Genomic DNA, 14,232 nt, shown 5'->3' with positions numbered 1-14,232 from the left:
TCTTCCAACAACTGTTTCAAATTCGTGCATTCCTCCGTGTCATGTCTTGCACATCGGTGGTAGGCACAATGTTTCGTCTTATCTGGCCCATCAGGTCCTGGTTGGGGTAAACGGATAAGGTTACAAGACTGGGCGTATTGCAACGCCTCCGCCGCAGATCGGTTCAAGGCCGTGAACTCTCCTGGTCGGGTACGGGGTCGGAAATAATCTTCTGACCGATGATCCGCCCGACCAGAAGGCTTCCGGGATGATGTCCCGACCTCTTGTGACCTCTTAACAGCATTCGCCTCACCAGCATTGGCGTAATCCGTCACTCTTCGAAGGGCTTCCTCATAAGTGGTTGGAGGGTGGAGTATAAAATCTTGGAAAAGATACCCGGCCCGGAGGGAAATATGCAGCATGTGGATAGCCGTAAGATCGTCCATCGGCTCAACCTCCCCGACCGCCGCTTTCCACTTGACTAGAAATTCTGTCAAGTTTTCCCCTTCCAACTGCTTGGCCTTCTCAAGGTACATGTAGGGCTTCCGAATGACTTTGGAAGTAACAAACTTCCGCACAAACTTGGCCGCTAGAGTGGCGAAGTCGGAGATGGATCCCGGTTGCAAGGTTCTAAACCACTCGGCCGCTCGACCGGAAAGTGTTGAGTAAAAGGCCCTATACATCACGGCGTCTGACACGCCCATAATCAACATGTTGCCGTAGTAGGTATTGACATGAACTTTTGGGTCTGTACGCCCATCATATTCCTTATTGCCGGGGATACGCAAGTCGAGCGGAAGAGAGCCAGCCGTTAGAAGGGGGTAAATTAGCTCAAAATTGGGAGGGCCCCTACGTTGTCACGGCCGTTGTGCGCCCGGGAACTTACCGGTTGGAGACAACGACCGGGAGACTGATTGAGGGCACATGGAATTCGGAAAACTTAGTGATTTTTAGACATTAATGTATGAACACGATTGTAGATGGAGTGGGGGCTTTACCTGCGAGTGAGCACATCCATCGTAGGTTTGTAAATATTTGACCATCTACGAACAGGATTTAGTAATGTAATACCGATCGGTGATTGCTTGACCATTTGTACACGGCAGCCCGACCGGTTTATGCATCAGTTATATGTTAAGTAGTTTTTGGCTAAATCTACTGCAGAAGTTGATCTTGCTCGTGCTTCGCTCGACCGAGACTCAGCATCAACAATTGAAGAGGGGCGTAGGCCCTATGACCACCCAAGTCGACCCAATTTCAGTTATAACTGATAAAGGTACACACCTCTCCCTCGGTCTCGACCGATAGGGGTATACACCTAATTGGCTTTGAAGTGTTATTTGTATTCTGGCCGAACAACTAATAACGCTCGGCCAATAACGCTCATCTTCGCTGGACACTCGGGTCACGCCATCGATCGGGAACATCAAAGCTTCAAGATACATACCCGATCAGCAAGACTTCATTCCACTGTCGCACTCACTCGTGCATCATGAGCACGGCAGTGTGGGGGCTAGGGGAAAGGGGACAAGCCAAGCGCTCGTGCAAATGACCGATCGAAAATGCCAACATGTCACTGGGTCATTGGGTCGGGTAAAAGAACGACCAAAAAGTGAAACGAGACAAAGTTTTGATAAAACTTAATTTCATTTAAATAACAAAAGTGCCCGGTACAAAATGGGATCGGGCTCCCGATAGAGTGCACTTAGAAAAAAGAAGAAACAAAAATAGCATTTACATGGTCGGCAACTACACGACCTTGTACCCATCCTTCTCGGTACCGCTGCGATCGGCTGCATCCTCTTCAGTTGGCTCGGTGAAGGGCACCGGGCCGGGGTCGGCAACCTCATCTGGGAGGGTCGACAACACAGACTTCAAGTCGTCGCCTTCGAAGACCTCCCCCATGATGGATCGGGTCTCCTCCCGCATAGTTCGTTGCCTGGACTTGAAGGCCCAATACCCGAACTGCCAGATAAGATCCTCCCCGACCTTGGTCTTCATCAATTCCTTGAGGAACTTTTCACCGGACTCCTCATCATGGCAAAGAAATTTCGCAAGGTTCCCCAGTCGGGCCTTGAGGTCGGATGCTTCCTTCAGGGACGCCCCGGCCGCCTTCTCCGCAATAACCAAAGCCTTCTCAGTCGACTTCAGCTTGTCTTGGAGTTTGGTGATCCCCTTTCCACGCCGATCGGCGACCTTCTTCAGAGCGTTGGCCTCGTTGGCCAGCATCGCTTGGCGCTGAAGGTGTTGGATCGATCGGGACAGGTGCAAGAGCAAAACGAGTTAGCTCGATCAACTATGGTTGGCAAAATAAGCATGATGACCAAATCTTACCTCGACCAGCTCCTGACCGCTCGGCTCGGCCACCTGTGCAGGCGTCAACTTGCTGATGTCCTCCTTGATCGGCCGGAGACTGCCTATACGGGCGAGGATGGAGTCATCGCCCATGATGGCTTCGCTCGAGGGGCTGTTTTGCATCTTTCGGCGCTTGAGCGCGCCCCCTTCTTCCGCATCTGCCACGCTCGCTTTTTCCTCCCCTTTGTGGCCAACCGTTCGGGCGACCAGGACATCGGTCGTCAAGTCCTCGACCATGGTTCCTTTGGCCGTGGTTAATGTGGAAGCGCCAAATGGGCGACTGCTCGGGATGGGTTCGCCTTCGGCTTCTTTATTGCCGGATGATCCGGCATCCTCCTTCTTCTTCCCGAGCGTTATCTTGGCTCGGGGGGCTCAGGGCGCGCTGCCCGACGGGAAATTGCGTCGAGGACCCATCTCTGCAAAAGATCACACGATTAAAATAAGGCAAATAACAGTTTCAATCGGGAAAGTTAGATAGGTGTTAGACCTTTTTTGGTCGATTTGGCTTGAGTAACCGCTATCGCTATCTATACGCCCGTTGGTCGGGGTTTGTACTTCTCCTCCTAGTCGTATTGAGGTGGCGACAGTCGGGCGGCCTCATAGCTTTCCCTCGACCGAAAAATCTTGTATTCATGGATCTCACTAGAGATCCGAAAGATTGCATCCCGGAGGGCCTGGGTCTCGACTGGTTGGACTTGTTTCGTATAATGCATAGACCAGGTCCGGTCGACCGGGAGGATCCATGGGTCGTATTCGACCGCGACGCGGTTGTTCCATCCGCGGTTGTTCCCGGGCAGATTGTCGATCGTACATAGATCAGCCCGGGACTGTATCATCAAGAAGCCGCCCCCGTACTTCGCGGCTAAGGTTTTGACCTGGTAGATGAAGTTGAAAAGTTCCATCGAGCATGCGACCTCATGCCGAGCGCATATTTGAGGAAAGCACGCCAGGATTCGGTGGGCGTTCGGGCATATCTGGGCGGGTAATACCCGGTAGTAACCCAAGAACGCGGTCAAAAGGCCGAAGAAAGAGAAAGTGATCGGGGCCAGCAGGGAATCATAGTGCATCCCAATCCACTTTCCCTGGTGGCGTTCCATTATGTTTCCTAAGGAACGCCGCGTATCGAATCGAACTCGGCCGCTCAGCCTCTCGACGATCCTCGCCGCTTCGCCGGTCGTCAGCAAGCATTCTTGCTGCTCAACGCTTTCGCTGTTGAGGAAGACGAGCTCTGGTCCGGCGGCTAGTACGGTCGGCTCTTCCTCCATTGGCTCTGGTGTGGCCTCCCGATCGTGGGCTGAGGTAGAAGCCCCGGGGTCGGTTCCTATTGTTCGAGTGGGCGTTTCCCGAACGTCCTCGACCGGGTTTCCTTGGCCACTTGTTGAGGTGTTGTCGCTACTATCACTTCCGCTGCTCGAGCTACTTGAACCACTCGACCCTGATGAGCTTTCTGAGCTGGAAGATTGGTGGCGCTCGGGAGTCTTGTTCGGTCGTTGAACGACCTCGACGACTTCAGGCGAGGATGCCTCTACTTCTATCTCCTCGTTGAGCTGCTCGACCGCATCGTCATAGTCCGCACCCGAGATGTTTTGGTTGTTGGAGTCTGACATGTCCCCTTCATAAAGGAGACGGTCGTTTCAATGTTTGGGGTCGTTTTGTTTCGATCGGGGTTAGTAAGTTACGGGGGTCGTTGTTACAAGAGAAGGGAAAAAAAGAGTTAAAAAGAAATAAAAGTAGGGACAAGAAGAGCTTACCGATTGATTGAAGTTGTAGGAAGACGTTTGCTCGATCGAAGCACAATGCAACTGGCTCGGGATGCTCCGATTGCTTCGCACAGTGTGGTAAAAGTTCAAATGAACCTCAGAAGCGCCTATTTATAGGAAAAGTTTGGGCGGGAAAACGGCCCACTTGCGCGATGCGACCGTTACAGACTCCGAGGCGTGCAGAAGCTGACACGTGGCACGACAAGCGACACCTGTCCGGTCGGGATCGTAGGCCGAATGAAGTGACCTTTTCATCCCGTCCCGTTTTTCCCCGAGCGGTCAAAAAGGCCCGGGCTGGGGGGCTTTTGGTAGGGTATATCCCGACCGACATAGCTTGGGATTTATTGTTCGTTGTGCAGGTTTTACAGGTAAGATATTCTTATAGAAGACGGTCGGACCCTACCGGTAGCCTTCCCGACCTCTCGGCTTCGTCACCCGATTAGCTATCCTTGTTAAGGATCTCGAGAAGAGGCACGTGGCAGCGTCACACGTTGACAGAGAAGGCTTGCGGGATGGTGACGCGTGGATGCTACGTGGACGCGTGGATGCTACGTTGACAGAGAAGGTTTGTCTTTATTTTCTCCAATGTTAAAATTCTTTACATTCAAATTCATCAATTGATTATATTCACTACATCTTCCCTATAATGTCTTTATTCAAAAAATAAATAAATAAATTATTCATTATCAATAAATTAAAAGAAAAATAATTTCATTAGTTATATTGTCTTTATTTTTCTCTAATGTAAAAATTCTTTACTTTCAAATTCATCAATTGATTATATTCACTACATTGTCCATTATCTTTTTTTACACTATTTTTTAATTAAATATCAAAGTTATAATACAAAATAATGCTATATATTTATTTATCAAGTATTTTATTAATACCATGAAAAAAAAAAAGAATAGTTAAGTCAATCATATTAACTACTTGGGGGATTTGTTGACAAAGAGAGTATTCAAATAACACAACAAATTGAAGCGGGAAACTATCTCGCAATGTCTTTGTTTGACAATCAACGGTAAGTGGTTAGCGTTAGCGGATTATGTTATCAGTTAGCAAATAGCATATTATATTAGCAGGTTTGATCAGTGAATTATATTAGCGGTTGGTAAAAAAAATATTTGAAAAAATTAGCTATTTAGATTAACATATAAAATGACCTAAAGAGTATACATATATTTCATAATAATAATAATTTAATAAAAGAAATAAAAAAAATATATAAACAGAAGGGTTATGTTTTGCCACTTTTCCCACATCGGTGGGAAAAGGAGCCTCAAGGCTCCCATTTAAACATTAAGCATGCTTGTTTGTTGATGGGCAAGCAGTGAGCCAGCCAAATTGGCTCTTAGCATTCAAAGAATCGAAACGACTCTTTCACAGTAAATGTTTCTTTTTAAAAATAAAAAATAAAATACATGAGTGTTTTAGAGAAATCTATCTTCAAAACGCTAAGTCAAAACGTTGCAAATTGTAGTGTTTGTATTTTCAGCGGTTTGGAACAAATTGTTGCTCCAAATCGTTGAATAACCTAACACTTTCTTTAGTGTTTTGACCCAAAGGGTTACATCATATTTACCAATCGCCCAATATATTTAGAAAAATATAAACAAAAAGTAGTATTTATTTAGACTACTGTTTTAGACTAAGTAGTTAGACTATCGATTTTATAAAGTTGCAAACATTTATTTGACAATTATAAAGAATATATCCTATATTATCTTGTATTCATATACTTTGAGTTACATATTTAAATAAACAAATTTGACATTCAATTACCTATGTATGAACTTGTCATATATATATATATATATATATATATATATATATCTTGCATTGGTAATTTTATATACTTTCAAATACTTATTTAATTATAAACTTGAGCATTAACTCATTCGCGCAATGCGTGTGTAAAACAAGTGATGGAGATATGGGACCTCAGGGGGGTCCATTTTATTGGCAAAGTATTGGCCCAAGTGGGGGTGAAGGAAGGAGGTTGGCCGAAGTCTTGCTGGGCCAGGAAGACAAACATTCATGGTGGCCAATAGAAGGTGAGGAGGAGAAAGAAGAAGATGGGGGCAGGAGGTGTCGCCGCCAGAGGGGATGGCCGCCACCGGTGATCGGAGGTAGTCGTCGACTAGGGCGCCGGTCGCAGCCGGCGACAGCGCGCCTGGTGCGCGGTTGCGCGCAACCCCAATGCCCTCTCGCGCGGGGGGCAGCACGTGGTAGGCGCCCGCTGGCACCGGTGGCCGGAAGTGGTCACCGACTAGGGCGCTGGCCCTAGCCGGCGGCGGCGCGCCTGGCCCGCGGCCATAGCGCCTCCTCGCGCACGGGGCTATGTGCGGCACCATAGGCTCTCCCACTGGGGTAGCGTGCGGCGAGGCTGGCCGGGCTTTACGCTGGTAGTGCACTACGGCGCGGTCCCCGTGCATGCTTCTGGTGATCGAGAGAAGTGATGTGCAGGGGTGACAGGGGTGTGGGGAAAGTAGTGGGTGTAGCGGTGTAACATGGGGCACGTGGCGCTTTCCAAGAGGGATGTTGATCGGGGACGTACACGTGGACGGCAAAGGACCGGGTGAGTACGTTATAAATAGGGGGTCTGGATTCCTAACAGGGACGATAGAGAACATGACAAGCACTGCGGTCTAGTAGTTTTGATCTCAGGATCTCTATCCCTTTGCCTGGGTTCGATTCCTATTAGTACATCTTATAAAGATGTTGTGGCTACTCTTTAATTAATTTAAAAAAAAATTGGGTTGGTCATGCAACGGACTAAATGTGCTTAAATTCAGGCACTACCGCAACTAAAGTGTATGCATAATTCCATCTTAAAGTATGCAGTTCTAAAGGCATAATTTAAAACAAAATATTATGTTTAGGACAAAAAAATGCACAAAATATTATGTTTAGGACAAAAAAATGCATAAAATTAAACATTAAACTCATATGTTCCAGACAAATTGCATAACTTAAAGCAAACAATTTACAATATGAGATTCGAATAATCTTTGAAATTTTAAACTGTAAGCCCATGACAAAATGTTTTAATGCATAAAGATTACATTTATGAGAAATAACTAAATTTACAAATTCTAACAACATCCAGCCAAAAGTATATGTTATAATTTGTAAATCAAAATCTCACAAACCCTAATTGCATAATAAAACTTAATATTATGCACTTAATGTGATCGAATGCATAAAATAATCTAAAGAGTATGAATCATTTACAAATATTTAATTATCCATACTTAACCAATGGGCAATAACATTCATCATAATTCAAAGACTAAATGAATTATGAATTAAATGTACAATAATGGCAATAGTCAGTTGTCTAAAAAAAATTTCTTATATGTTGCATTGCCCCATAAACATAATTGGAAACAATCCAGGATTCATAAATAAAACCATAATAATAATGATATCATTAAAGTATTAATGGTAATAAGTAACCTTATAATCACCATTAACATTTAATAATACCAACCAAAGTATGGTAATACACCTTCTTAATGTTTCCATTTTTCTTAAATAAAGAAATAAATGTGACAATTTCAAAATATACCGGTCAAATTATAACTTTAGCACTAATTCACGGTGGAGGGTGTAACACCCCGTTTTACGGCCTCCGTATCCGGACTAATTATGAAATTAATTCCGTTAACATATAATTAAAAATGATATAATTAGGCTAGAATGGTCCACAATGGGTCATTGACCCTTATCCTTAACCAAGTCCTTAATTCTATAAGGAATAGGAAAAGTGGGCCTTTACCATTCAGATTCTAGTTAGGACTCCTAAATCTATATATAGGGACTTAGAAAGCATTTAGAAACCCTACCACGGTTAATTCTACCACACGAGATATTCCCGAGGAAACCTAGCAAAGGAATCCCCCGCCACCAAATTTAGAGGAATCCATTTGAGGGAAATCTTAGAGAATAACCTTAGTAGCCAAGGATATTGATTAGGGCTAAGAGGTAACCCATGTCTTACAAAACCTATTTTCCTTGCTATATCTTATTTATTGGCTCCTTTGATAATCGTATGTGTAATTCTGTGATTGAGTCTTGAAAGAGCCCTTGCATAGGATTTATATTGTGCTTATTTGATAATCTTGATGTTCTTGATATTGTGACTGACTATATGTATGATCTCGTATTTTAATTATGTCTAGAGCTCTATGGTTTATATCGTGAATTTCGTATTATGATGTTCTTGGTACATTTGGGTGGGATTATGCATGATCGGGTGTTGAGACTTGCCTAGGACTTGTATGTAGAACTTTGCATATAGACTTCTTGATGTTCTTGTGGTTCCGAATGCTCCCGAACCGTTGTATGATTAATGTTAGGTCTTGGCATGTTTAGGAATCGTGTTAGAACGTATTTTGTATGATTCTTGGTTTAATTCCGTTAATTGAATCTGTGGTATTGTCGTTATGTGTTTGAATGTGTCTGGACACGATTTTGGGTTCCACGAGAGATCCCGGGACCGAAAATTTGTCAGAGTATCAGTGGGGGTAGGTGGGGGCATAGGTACCCGCCACCTACCCGCTGCCCGGGAACACTGTTCCAGCGGGCAGTCGGTGGGCGGAGGTCTGCCCGCCGGCCACCCGCTGGAATAGTGGTTGGCCACCGGCGGGTGGTCCTCCACCCGCCACCTACCCGCTGGAGAGTTGATGTGCTTCGTGATGTTTTCCCCCGTTTGTTGTTTTCCCGTGTCCCGTTGTGTCTTGTTGTACCCCGTTTGTCGTGTATGAGTCTCGTTTGATATTTTGAATACCGCTCTAGGAATTTATTTGTAGTACGTGTCGTTGTTGTTATGTCTTGATTTCTAAAGACTGCTATTGATTGATTATGTGTTGAGTGATTGAATGATGATGAGTATCGTGGTCATTGCGCATTGGCCGGTGTGACAGATGATGATGATGTTGAATTGGTGGAAATGAATTGTTGGCGGTTGGCACAACGAGTGCCCGGTCATTGTACTAAAGGTACAGGCTTAGCGGTTACTGTGCTAAAGGCACAAACCCACCTTCGACTAGCTTGCCGTTGAGCATGGGTCAGGTTATAAGTGCTGCGGTGTCATGTCAGGGCTATATGCGCTGACCCCTTGATATTGGAACTAGAGGTGCGGATCATGCAAATGGCACTGCTACGCTATCTTGATATGTTGGTGGATGAAAGGTGATTTGTCGGTGGGGGCATGTAGTTGCCCGGAGGAATAAGGGAGGCGATATAAGGGTGGCCTGGAGGTATAGGTTGGAACTGATATAAGGACGGAGGGGAGCTACAAGGTTGAAACTTGGTATAAGGTTGGAAGATGGATTGTATGACTTGATGATTACTTGCTAAATGATTGTCTTGAATTCCTTTGTTTTCTCCATTTGCTATTTATATGTTTATCTGTCTATTATGTCTTGTAACGAGTTCTTAGGACGCATGCTAGTCTTTATGATTATTCTATAATGTCGAGTCTGTTGTTGTGTCTTGAGTCTTGATCTTGGATTTAAATTAGTGTCTCGTAAGTATATATGTATTCCAGTTTCAAAATGATTTCTTATATCTACCTATATTGTACTTAACGCCTTGGAGTGGGTTACCAGCATTATTTGCTGACAGTTGTTACACTGCATGTTTTTCAGGTGTAGACTAGTAGCTTGGAGTGCGCTAGTTGGATTCCCCGAATCTGGTCTAGATAGTCTTAGATTCAGTTAGTCGGCCTACGTGCCTTGGTTTGAACTCAATTATGGATTTATGGATTTGTGTTTGGTTAGTTAGCGTAGCCTGTGCATCTAAGTTCTCCAGCTTAGATGTGGCATAGCACCCTGACTATTATGTGTCGCTTATACTCTGTTTGAGACTTAATATTAGACTCGCCTTTTATTTTACAAGCTTTAAATATTTTAAAATTTAGGGGTGTTACAGTTGGTATCAGAGCCTAAGTTCGACCCTAGGATAAGACCCCTAAGATAAGACTTTAGGACATTAAGTTCGGACTCTAGGTGCTTAAGTACGTAGGATCTAGGAAGCTTAGGACGCGCGGTGAGGCTGTGAGTTTATCTATCATTACCTGCTTAACTCTTCCCTAATCTATTCTGTGCTTAACTTGAAAGTCCCCTGTAAATTATAACATCGAGGTAAGGATGCGAATCCCTAACTTGCTATTACGGTCGACATTGACCATGTAGACACCAGGATGGCGCCAACGAAAAGTCAGTCAAGAACCCCTGAGCCTTCTGCCCAAGATTCGTTAACTCAGAACCTACAACAATTGACTCAGGTCTCCCAGACGCTGAGCAACGCCATCCTCCACAACAACAACCGACCACCACCACCAAACGGGAACTCAGATGTAGCCCGCCAAGTCTCGAGCCATCGCCCACCCATCTTCGCAGGGGAAGAAGATCCCACAACCCTTGAAGAATGGATCTGAATATTCGATAAGATCTTCGAGGTAGTGGAGTGCCCAGAAGGACGCCGTGTGGAAATAGCCTCGTTTTATTTTAGACACGAGGCTGATCTTTGGTGGGTTCACGAAGGACCTACCTGTAGGCAAGAACCGGGATTCAACTAGAAATCCTTGAAGGCACGATTACGGGGACGGTTCTACCCCGCACACGTGAGAGCGGCCATGTACGAAGAATTTCTCCACCTGAAACAGAGAATGACCACGGTGATGGAATACCACAAACGATTCCTTGAGCTAGCTCGTTTCGCACCTGAATTGGTGCCTACAGAGGTGACTAAAATAGAGAAGTTTGTGGCGGGTCTCAATTTTGAAACTCGGAAGGCCTTGACCGTAAGTAGACCCCGAACCCTCAACGAGGCTTACACTAGCGCCGCCGACCTTTATCGGATCCAACTTCTACAATGTGGAGTCCAAGAACAAATTCGAAAAAGGAACAGTGGAAGTGGGGAACCGAATGTAAATAGAACCAGGAACGACTCTAACACAAGAACGGTTAACCCACCGAACCAAGGACCGCCTATAAGATACAACGAAGCCAAGGTAAGACAATTCCTTTGCGGAAGGTGTAACAAGGACCATAGGAGCAAAGATTGTTTCGGGAACGCCCTACGGTGCTTCAACTGCGGAGGAGAATGACACAAGGCCTTCCAGTGCACCCAACCCCCAAGTGCGAAGCCCACGATCGCGGTCCAACAGGGGAACGCGAACAATCGAGGGAACTACGGGGCACCTGGAAAGGTATTCGTCATCAGTCGTACCCAAGCCGACCTCGAAGCCGAAGCTGGGGGCAGAAAATGTAGCCCTAGGAGACGAGGACCCTACAAATCAATTGGAAGAGAATTCGGAAGAAGAATTCTGTCTAGGATAGATAAACTATGAACCCTTGTAAACTACCTTTTAGTAGAATCACTTACTTAGTTCGATTATTTAGAGTTCCCATACTTTTAAATAAAAGCCAAAGTTAATTAGTTCAATCGGCTTAAATTCCTCTTACTCCGCCCCTCGGATTAATTAAAGGATTAAAATTCGTGCCATCTACAATCTACGAGTCCCGAAACCAACATTCGGTGAAACCAAAGGATACAAGTAAAAAGCCTAATCGGAACGCTTGCGACCCCGGGTCAAACGAATAATAGGAAGTCCTCAAAAGCATAAAAAGAGTGCATTAAAAAACAAATTGTAACCATTAGGAATTGAACCCTAGACCTTCTATTTCCAAAACCAAACACTTCACTATTAAACCACATTTGTTTCTTAAAACCTTAAGGGAACACAACCTTCTTAATCCTCTCCAAATCCCCAAAACCCAAAAACCCCAAATCAAAAATTATTCTTCCTCCCTCTTCTTCTTCTTCTTCTTCTTCTTCTTATTCTTATTATTCTTCTTCTTCTTCTTCTTCTTCTTCTTCTTCTTCTTCTTTTTCTTTTCTCTCTCTCTCTCTCTCTCTCTCTCTCTCTCTCTCTCTCTCTCTCTCTCTCTCTTTCTCACCCACCCCAGCCGAGACCTTTCCCAAGAACCCGTCAACCACCCGGTCACGCCCCACGCACCACCCGGCCGCCGACCGCCAGCCATCTGCCACCACCGCGTTGCCCTCCGCAGCCACCGCCGACCGCCTGGACGAACGCCGCGCCGCACCAGTCACGCGACACCGACACCCCCTTCGCCACAGCACCAATCGGCACGCGACACCGACACCCCCTTCGCCGCAGCACCAATCGGCCGCCACACCACCACCGTAGCTGCACCGTACGCGGACGCCCCCGCCGCAGTCGCCATTCGTTGTGCTCGCCGGAGAAGTCGCCCGAAAAGCCACCGGAATTCTCGCCGGGAAACCGACCCCTCATCCGTAGCCATCTCCTAAATTCCTACAATGCCGAAGAAGCCCACCAGTGCTCGAGTTTCGGAGTGCAATGACGCCGATTACACGGTGATCGGAGGTAAAGCACTTGAACCCGACATTCGGTGGTGGCCGATTACACGGTGATCGGAGGTAAAGCACTTGAACCCGACTACTTGGCATCGAGGATTCCTCTCCAAACATTTGACGCGTATTTGCGCGAAACTCCTCGGCTTCGGCCTGCCTTCGGTGTGTACTTATTGCATAAAAACCCGAGCCCGCATGTTATCGCGCTCGACTTTCATCCGTCATCCAAGCTTGGCCATAAAAGCCATGTTGATCTCCTGAAGTTTCCTTATCCCCAGGCCACCGCCGGCCTTGCTTGTCGTCACAGTCTCCCATTTAACCAAGCTCGTCCGTCTTGTGTCGTTGTCACTGCCCCAAATAAACCGTCTTGTGAGATACTCCAGCTTCTGGCACACACCCTTCAGCAGAAGGATGGTTTGCATAATATACGTTAGAATGGAATTGAGGACGGATTTAGCTAGAGTAACCCGCCCTGCGAACGAGCGGACTTTCCCTTTCCATCCCTCCAGTCTAGCAGCTACTCGGTCCAGAAGGCCAGAGAAGGTCGCTTGCGTGGAACGCCAAAATACCTGCCCAAGTCGTTCGTGATCGGGATATTGAGCTCATTAGCAATAGCAGCCTTAATCAGACCCCATGTTCTTGGAGAAATAAACCAGAGATTTCCCCTGACTGACTTTTTAGCCCGAGGCTTCACAGAAGCGATCCAAGCATTGTTTAATGATAGCAACCTGCTCCAGCGATGCTTCTAAATACAGAACCATATCATCCGCGAAGCAAAGATGTGATAGCGTTGGTCCGGCGGTGCTAAGACGGATGCCTTTCCACGCCCCTCTCTCCACTTCCATCGAGATGCTTTGTCTAAGGCATTCTAAGCAGAGTACAAAAAGGGTCGGTGACATGGCGTCTCCCTGCCTAATCCCCCGCCCGGGCTTGAAGCGGTCCAATCGCGTCCCATTCCAGACAATCTGCATGTTCACGGTGCTGACGCACTCCATGATTATGCGTGCCCACCCCTCACTAAAACGTTGTACAATTAATACTTATTAATAATTATTTAATTAAATTATTGAGATTATTATAATTTATACAATTTTATTTTAGGATTTTGTTACAATATGGTGTTGGTACTATAATGTGAAAAAATTAAATTCACTACTTTTTAAGTGATGGGCTTCTTTCTCATTTTATGTCATTGTGAGAGGCACATACAATTATGCCAAACTTTGTTTTGAAAGTTATTTCTTTTGTAAAGTATGATATAATAATAATAATACTATATATACGAGATAGAAACTTTCTTCGTTTTTAATATGTATTGAAAATATTATGAATTATGATAATATGTTATAACTTCTTAAAGCCAATCATGAACAAATAAGTCAAGTAAATTTACAATATTCATCTTAACCTACCGTCAGAAATCTTAAACAAGCTTTTATAATCATGAATTTACCAAACTAGCATTATGTCTTGAGCTATTATACTGTCGCAATTTGAGTAAATTATGCAAAAATATATTTATTCGAGTTAATTACCAAAATGATCTATTGATTATAGCGAAATTACCAACTTAATCATTGACTATTTTTTCTTTTACCAATTAAGTCCCTCAACTTTAAAATCTTAACAAATTTGGTCCTCCGTTTGTTTTGTCGTTAGACATCCGTTAACTCGGGGTCAAATTGATAATTTCGCTATAGTCAAGGAAACATTTTAGTAATTAACTTTT

Source organism: Ipomoea nil, unplaced genomic scaffold, assembly GCF_001879475.1.
Source record: "Ipomoea nil cultivar Tokyo-kokei standard unplaced genomic scaffold, Asagao_1.1 scaffold0233, whole genome shotgun sequence".
Classification (NCBI taxonomy): Eukaryota; Viridiplantae; Streptophyta; class Magnoliopsida; order Solanales; family Convolvulaceae; genus Ipomoea; species Ipomoea nil.
The sequence above is the reverse complement of the archived record's forward strand: the minus strand, read 5'-3'. Positions refer to the sequence as shown.